Genomic DNA, 8,530 nt, shown 5'->3' on the forward strand with positions numbered 1-8,530 from the left:
TAATTATTAGAAAGCTTCTGTAGCAAGGTAGGAAAAAAAAATGCTCATGCTATCTTGTTTAAGGGATGAGCAAAAGACAAAATATATCCATGTAGTGACTACAGTTATGTAAAAAATTGAAGTAGTGAATTGAGCTGGGTCTGGAAGGAAAAAGAAAAACTGTGATTTATTGAGTGGCAGAATTGTCAGTAAATATCTTGTCCTTTGTTTTGTGCTGATATCATTCAATGCAACAAATATTTTTATGCTTTACAAAATTATCTTGTGGTCAAAATAATATCCTTTCTTTGGCAATGTTTCAGTGATATTATGGCAATACAGCCACCTGCTCAGTGAAGATGACTTTGATACTTATTGCCTTTGGCTCAGTCGGGAGTTTAGGTAACCTGGCTACTTCAGTGTGCATGGATCCGCGGGACCAAAGGAAAAAGGCATACTGTATGAAATCACCAGCCACATAGGCCTTTCCTCCAGAACTCTAAAAATAACCCTGCTCACATGGAGCAATGGGGATTGCTGGTAAGGGTAAATTAGCAAACATCTTAAGCTTTGTCTAGTAGTCAGAGGTATCCACATACTATGACCCAGAAATTCCACTCCTAGGTATTTACCCTAGCGAAACTATTGGCACGTTTGCACCAGTAAATTCATACAAGAATGTTTATAGTCACATTATTCCTGTTCACCAAAAACTGAAAACAATATAAGTGTTCATTTTTTTAAAAAGATTTATTAATTTATTTGAGAGACAGAGAAAGAGAGTGAGCCAGCATGGGGTGGGGGAGGGGCAGAGGGGGAGGGAGAGAGAGTCTTAAGCCCCTCAATATAAGCATTTCTTAACAGTAGAATGAATTTTTAAAAAGGTAAACATATGGTGTAATCACACAATACTATATAACAGTGAATGTATACAAACTACTTTTAGACTCAACAAAACTCATAAACATGACAATGAATGAAAGAAGCAAGAGACATGGTATGACTCCATTCATAAAAAGTTTAAAAGCAGACAAAATTAAACTATGCCACTTAGGGATGCTTACAAAATTGGTAAAACCATAAAGTAAAGTAAGGGGGCGCCTGGGTGGCTCAGTCTGTTAAGTGCGTGCCTTCAGCTCAGGTCATGATCTCAGGGTCCTGGGATTGAGCCCCTGCGTCTCCCTCTCACTCTGCCCTTACCCCTGCTCATTCTGTCTCTCTGTCAAATAAATAGACAAAATCTTAAAAAAAAAAAAATTAAGTAAAGAAATGATTAACTCAGATGTCAAGATGGTAGCTACCTCTGGGAAGGGAAGGGAAGGGAAGAAGGAGTTTGTTAAGAAAGCGGCACACTGGGGCTTCTGGCCTGGAAGTGTTCCTTCTTGATTAGATGGTCTTTTGCAGATGCTCCCATCATAATTTTGCTTTAAATAGCAGTACATTCGTGTTTTACACTCCTTTCTTTGTGTATGTTGTAGTTTGTGTTTTGAAAAATAAAAGAGAGGAGACCCTAACATAAAGGTCTATGTGTCAGGAGTGAGGAGGTGGAGAAATCACCTTTTCTGGAAACAGAAACCACTTTCAGGTCACTGAAGTAGGAGTGAAGGGTAGAGAAGTTAGTTGAGACCTTGATTAATGAAACGGAACCACCTTCAGGATTTGGTTCTCTAGGAACATGGTTCAGAAGCACTGCTTAGTAAATAAATGTGATCTTTTGAATTCCTCAAGGCAAGGCATTAGACCAGCAAGAATAGTGCCTTTGAAAGGCTCCAGACAGCAGAAATGAGAGTTCTCTGCAGGTCCTGGAGGCTTGGGCACTGGGAGGAGTCCTCTTCTAGTTCAGGCTGGCACCTTCTCCAGCCAACAGAGAAGTTGAGGTTGCAGCTTCTGGATCTGAATTCGGGTTGTCCGTCACTGTCATGAAGGGTCATGAACACAGGCATGTTTATTAAACTGGTCCATCCTCATAGGGCTTCGTGGCTCATGGAAGTTCTCTGAGATGAAGGGGAAAGCGTTTCAGGGACCGTTAGCCTAGAGGCAGGACTCCAATAATTTTAAGTAGAACCTAGAATGAGAGAGTAATGAGTAGAGAGTTGTCATTACGTTTTGCCATGACCAGTGAGGCCCCGTGACTCACTCCCTGGTTTTGAACTGCTGCCCAAGAAGATATGAGTTAAGACTATTGAGACTTTCTCAAAGTGACTTGGAAAGCAAAATACCTTCACTTTGTTCCATTGATTGGTCAGAGCGGATGGTCTGCCCCAAACAGAACATTCTAACAAGAACAAGAAGTTTGCATTGATTACTTGTGCATTGAAGTCTATCATTGAAAACTCAAACCTGAAGATTCTCACTGGCTCTGGTGTAATTTTGTGTTCCTGGCACACTATTAAACTTGGGAAGAAGCAGAAAGGGTTACTCAGTGCTCTTACATTGTAGTGCTGAGCTTGACATTCTATTGTCTGGGGGATTTACAACCGTAGGAGTGGAGGTGAGCTTATAGATTCTTGTCTGGTAGAGATGCAAATAATTTCGGTCTGGTGAAATGGGAAACCTCAAATATTACAGTGTGGCCCTTTGGACATTAACTGGTGTTGTATATAACCCAGCAATCTTATGTCAGCACTATCAAAAATACCTAATGTTTCAAATGCTCACTAGACAGGTTTTATTTATTTATTTTGTTTATTTATTTATTTGAGAGAGAGAAGAAGAGGCAAAGGGAGAGGGAGATTCAGAATCCCAAGCAGGCTTCACGCCCAGAGTGGATCCCAAAATGGGGCTCCATCTCACAGCCCTGAGATCATGACCTGAGCCAAAATCAGGAGTCAGACACTTAACTGACTGAGCCACCCAGGCACCCCTCTTTAGACAGATTTTAAAATCAACTGGACAATCACAGGCGAAAAGAAAGGAAGGAAAGGGGAGGAAAGGAAAGGAGAGGAAAGGGAAAGGGAAAGGGAAAGGAAAGGAAAGGAAAGGAAAGGAAAGGAAAGGAAAGGAAAGGAGAAAAGGATGGAAGGGAGGGAGGGGTGGGAGGGGAGAGAGGAAGGAAAGGAAGAAGGAAAAGGAAGAGAGGAAAGAAAGAAAAAGAAAAAGAAAGAAAGAAAGAAAAGAAAAGAAAGAAAGAAAGAAAGAAAGAAAGAAAGAAAGAAAGAAAGAAAGAAAAAGACAAAAGCTTTTGCTCTGTTAAAGACCACGTGAATAGGATAAACAGACAAGCTACAGACTGAGAGAAGATATTTGCAAACCACATATCCAACAAAGGACTGGTATCTAGAATAGATATAAAATTAAAACTCAACACTAAAAAAAAAAAAAAACCCAAATCATCCAAAAAGATGGTCAAAGTCATGAACAGATATTTCACCAAAGATGGCAAATTAGCACATGAAAAGATGCTGCCATCAGTAGCTACCAGGAAAATTCTAATTAAAACTATGATAAGATATCACTATACATCTATCAGAAGGGTAAAAATGAAAGTTAGAGGCAACACTAAATACTGGCAAGGAATATGGAGAAACTAAATCACTCTTACGTTGCTGGTGAGGTTGTAATAAAATGGAACAGCCATTCTGGAAAACAGTTTGGTAATTTCTCAGAAAACTAAACACACAAATACCATACAATGTAGCAATTGCACTCTGGGCATTTATCCCAGAAAAATGAAAACTTATGTCCAAATGAAAACCTGTACACAAATGTTCATAGTTGACAAATGTTCATCACAAATGTTCCTCATAATAGCCCCGAAGTGGAAACAGCCCAGAGGTCCTTCAACAGATGCATAGTTAAACAAACTGTAACACAGACATAGCATAAATACTACTCAGCAGGGAAAGAGAGAGAGAGCAAGAGAGAGAGTGCACGAGTGAGCAAGCAAGCAAGTGAGGGAAAATATTGGTACACACAACAATTTAGATTAATCTCTAGGGAATTATGCTGAGTTAAAAAAAAAAAAAACCAGTCCTAAAGGGTTATATACTGTATTATTCTATTTATTTAACACTTAAATGTTAACATCTAACATTCCAATATTTAATATACTTTAAAATTTTGAACACTTAACATTCCATAGTTTAAATTATTTAACAAATCAAAACATTTATTTACCCTATTTAATAAGAAATTTGAGAAACAGAGAACAGATCAGTGGTTTCCAGGGTTAGGGTTCAAGAGGGAGGGTGGGAGAAGAGGGGGGTAGGTATGGGTATAAAAGACAACAGGAGGGATGTTTCTTACTATAAAGGAACTGTTCTGTATCTTGGCTGTGACAGTGGACACACTAACTTCCTGATGTGATAAAATTGTGTAGGACCCCCCAACACACATACACAAGTATGATGAAATAGGAGTACGATGAAATAAGAAATCTGTACAAGATCAGTGGATTGCAACAATTTCAATATTTCTGCTTGTGATACTGTATTTTTTGTGAGATGTTACCATTGGGGGAAACTGTATAAAGGGTACCTGGGATCTCCTTGTATTATTTCTTACAATTTTCTGTGAGCATACAGTTATCTCAATTAACATTTCAACTAAAACAATAGTACACATTCTCTGTAGGAAATATAGAAAATAAAGAAAAAGTATAAGGAAGACAAATAAAGGAATGCTCAGTTTTATCACCTAGAAACGAACAACTCTTAAAACTTTAAAGTGTATCCTTCCAACCTTTTAAAAATTCATATTAAAAATCTTGGTATCATGCTGTTTTATAAGCTGGTATTTTCCCTTAATATACTGTGAGCACTTTTTCATATCATTATGTAGTCTCCTATAACATTATTAATTCTTCATATGGAAAAACCATTATCTATTTACCCAATCCCTAGTTTTGTTCTATTTTTCTCTATTATGAGAAATGTTCAGTGAATATCTTTGCAGATAAACCTTTGGTCACATTCCTGATTATTTCCCTCAGATAAATTTTAAGAAGTGGAATTACTGTTCAAAGGTATAGGCATTTTTTTAAACTAATTTAATTTTTTTAAAAGATTTCATTTATTTATTTGAGAGAGAGAGATCACAGAGGGAAAAGCAGGCTCCCCGCTGAGCAGGGAGCCTGATACGGGACTCGATCCCATGACCCTGGGATCATGACCTGAGCTGAAGGCAGACGTTTAACTGACTAAGCCACCCAGGTGCCTGGGTATAAGCATTTTTAAGACCTTTAACGCTTACCACTAAAATCCAGAGAAAGGTTGTAGCAAAATACACTCCTAAAACAGTGAAATATTTATTCCCCAACTCTCACAGATAATAAGAGTTATAATTTATCAAAAGTTGGTAATTTTTAATAAAATTTTATAAGAGAAATATAGTATCTCATTTTGAAACTTTGTTTCCTTTAAATATTAGTCCAGTTAAATTTTTTAATGTATTAGCCATTAAGATTCTGCTTTTGGGAATTGACTTCCCATGTCCTTTATCCATTTTCTGTTTCAGTGGGCACTATATTTTCTTATTAATTTGTAAGTGAACTTTATATATTAAGGCTCTTAACCTCAATTGCAACTTTTTCCCCCAAATCTTTAATTTTTCTAATATACAGAAATTTCACATTTTGCATATTCAAATTAAGCTGTTTCTTAGTAGCTTATTCCTTTTCATTTCAATATATAAAGTCCTTTCTCACCTTAAAGGCTGATTAATAGTTATCTTCATCAACTATACTTGTTTTTCATCTTTTTGTATTTTTATTTTGTTTTTATGTTTGACTTTTTAATCCACCTGGATTTTGGTGTAAATTATAAAAATATATATATAACAACTTTTTTTAATTTTCTTAAATATTTTTAAAAGATTATTTATTTATTTTGGAGAGAGAGTACATGCAAGTGGGGGAGGGGCAGAGGGAGAGAATCTTCATGCAGACTTCCCACTAAGGGAGGAACCCGGCTGCAGGGCTCAATCCCACAACTCTGAGATCGTGACCTAAGCCAAAACCAAGAGTGGGACACTTAACTGACTGAGCCACCCAGGTGCCCCTATGACAACTTTTCTTAACTGTTCACCATTTGTCTTACAACTATTTATTGGGTGGCTTAACTTTTCTTCAGATTCAAATTTTAAATGTCATTTTTGTCAGATACTCAATTTTTGTGTATTTGGGATTGCTTTTAAAGATTTCTGTAGTTCTCCATTGTTCTGTTTACTGTAGGAATAATCTCTTTGTTTTATTGATTGTGTTGATCAATTGTATTTGTATATTGTAATGCCTAGAAATGCAAGCATTCATTTTATTATTGTTCTTTTAGAAGTTTTCCTATTTCCAACAATATATTTGACAAATTTTTTGCTTATTGAGCATCCAACTAAATGCATATGTAGATTATGCCCTGTACTTTGATTTCTCCAACTGCTAAATTATGACAGAGAACATCTATTGAGTGCTTTGTGCCAGGCACTCAAGTATTTTTACATGCATCAACTCATTTAATGTTAGCAGTGACCCTATAAGGTAGGTATGTTCACTGGCTGTGCTTTACAGAAGAGGAAATGGAAGCATGGGGAGGTTTAAGTAAACTTGCCCAAGGTCACATAGCTAGTGTGAGGCTGAGCTAGCTAGTGCATGTAACATGTTCACTCAATCCAGGCAGTCTGGCTCCAGAGCTCACCATCTATCAAACAGTATAGCTAGGGTTAATATTATCTCAATTTTTTTTTCTTTTTTACTTTAAACTGGATATACTACAAGGTAATAAGCCTGAGACACCACGATGATTAAAAACACTGTTCAAATCAGCTTCATATGCATATCCTATAGCAATATATTTTTTTTCCTTTAAAGTGGTGAAGGTTGGAGTTTTCTTTACATTATAACATAGCGCTAAGAATTCTGAATCACAACAAAGGAGAAAGTAAGAGGTAGCAAACTATAGCTGGAAGGACCCTGGACTGGGCAACAGGAAAACAAAGGTTCTAGTACTTCCATTGGTGCTAACAAGCTTAACCACCACTAAAAATATCTTCCTTATTAGTTTGTAACTCTGACTAAAATTCCACTATGACAGATTCCTTACTCCAGGTTAACTCTCTAAGGTATAACTAAGCCCTGTGACATAATACTTGTCAGGGTATTTGTTATCTATACTGTGGCATGATTTCAATTCTCCTAACTAAGAAATTAGCCCTGACATAATAGAAGTTGTCACAGTCCAAAGGGGAGATGGGAATGGAAGGTAATGTTTTCCAGAGCCTGGAGAGAAGGAAGCCTTTAAGAGTATGGTATGCATGGTGGGAGACCACAGTTAAAACCAGCCAGTTGGACATTAGCTTCAAGTGACAGAAGTGAAAGAGGAGACTGGAAGGAGCAACAGGGTCCCATGGAGAGAAAAGAGGTGGTGAGAGGCTCTTGTACTTAAGGTTTTCCCAGGACTGGGGTTGGGTGCAGCTGAGCATTCTAAAAGGACTTCCTTTGGGGATCTGGGAGGGAGGAAGGGAATGTGAAAGGAGTCCACACCCTTGACATTCACTCAGAGGCTCTGAGGTTCAGTGGAAATGCTGCCTGAGAAGCTATGTGTAGGGGCATGCAGGCATACACACAACAGCACCATAAAAGGAGACAGCGTTTTAGACTTTCCTCAAATCCTCACAGCTGTGAATTTCTTCAACAAAGTTCTTGGAACATCGTGCCTCTACCAAACCTTCCCCCATTTGTCACTGCCATAGTGATGCTGAACTTGAAATCCCATACCAGGGGGAAAAGGTTGGGGATTCAATAGCATTACCTTTTATATAAATTCTTACTAGCTCACAGAAATATTTTTCATTTCTTTATGCTTTATGGGAGGTGTGAGTGGAATAGTTTAGTGGTTATGCTGATTATAAAAGCAATGGATGCTTATTGTAAAAAATCAATGACATAGGGGAAGAAGAAAGTGAGCTTCTCCTCTCACCCTGCCACGTTGTAGTATGTCTCTTCCAAACTTTTCAAAATGTCAGCTCACTGTTCTGCCATTGGCATTTTACTTAACCTAATGTTGTGAACATCTCTTTGTGTCAATAAATGTAGCACCCCATCATTTTTATTAATGGCTCCATAGTATCCCATAGTATTTGCTGCTGTGTATGACTTATTCAACAAACCCAACTGATGGACATTTAGATCATTGCAGTCTCTTTTTATTATACATTATCCTTGTACTTCCTTGTACTAATTGTTCCCAAGGTATTAATTTACTAAAAAAAGAATTGCTAAGCTAAATGACATATATATATATATATATATATATACACACACACACACACACACACACACACATATATATATATACACACATATATCTGGGAGGGAGTATACATATATTACATAAATATATATATTATATATATATTATATAAATATATATGAGCTACATTAAATTTTATTATACCTTTTTATATCTCCACCGCTTGTTTATATCCTTTGCCATGTCTCTTGGTGGTATTCAGCTTTTTTCGGAAATCATTTAAAACTTGCCCTATTGTTCACAGTCAAAAAAACTAAGAGGCAGCCCACGGAATGGGAGAATATATTTGCAAATGACACTACAGATAAAAG

At 37.1% G+C, this 8,530-nt stretch overlaps 1 long non-coding RNA gene across 1 annotated transcript in view; it reads right to left on the reverse strand.

Moving 5' to 3' along the window:
- Positions 1 to 729: 729 nt before the first annotated feature.
- LOC117796047 overlaps positions 730 to 8,530 on the reverse strand; it is a 32,092-nt gene continuing 24,291 nt past the window's right edge. Inside the window, exon 5 of the long non-coding RNA XR_004620383.1 lies at positions 730 to 2,044. This is a non-coding gene — a long non-coding RNA (uncharacterized LOC117796047). The remainder of the gene's footprint in view (positions 2,045 to 8,530) is intronic.

The sequence above is a fragment of the Ailuropoda melanoleuca genome, chromosome 14 (assembly GCF_002007445.2).
Source record: "Ailuropoda melanoleuca isolate Jingjing chromosome 14, ASM200744v2, whole genome shotgun sequence".
Taxonomy (NCBI): Eukaryota; Metazoa; Chordata; class Mammalia; order Carnivora; family Ursidae; genus Ailuropoda; species Ailuropoda melanoleuca.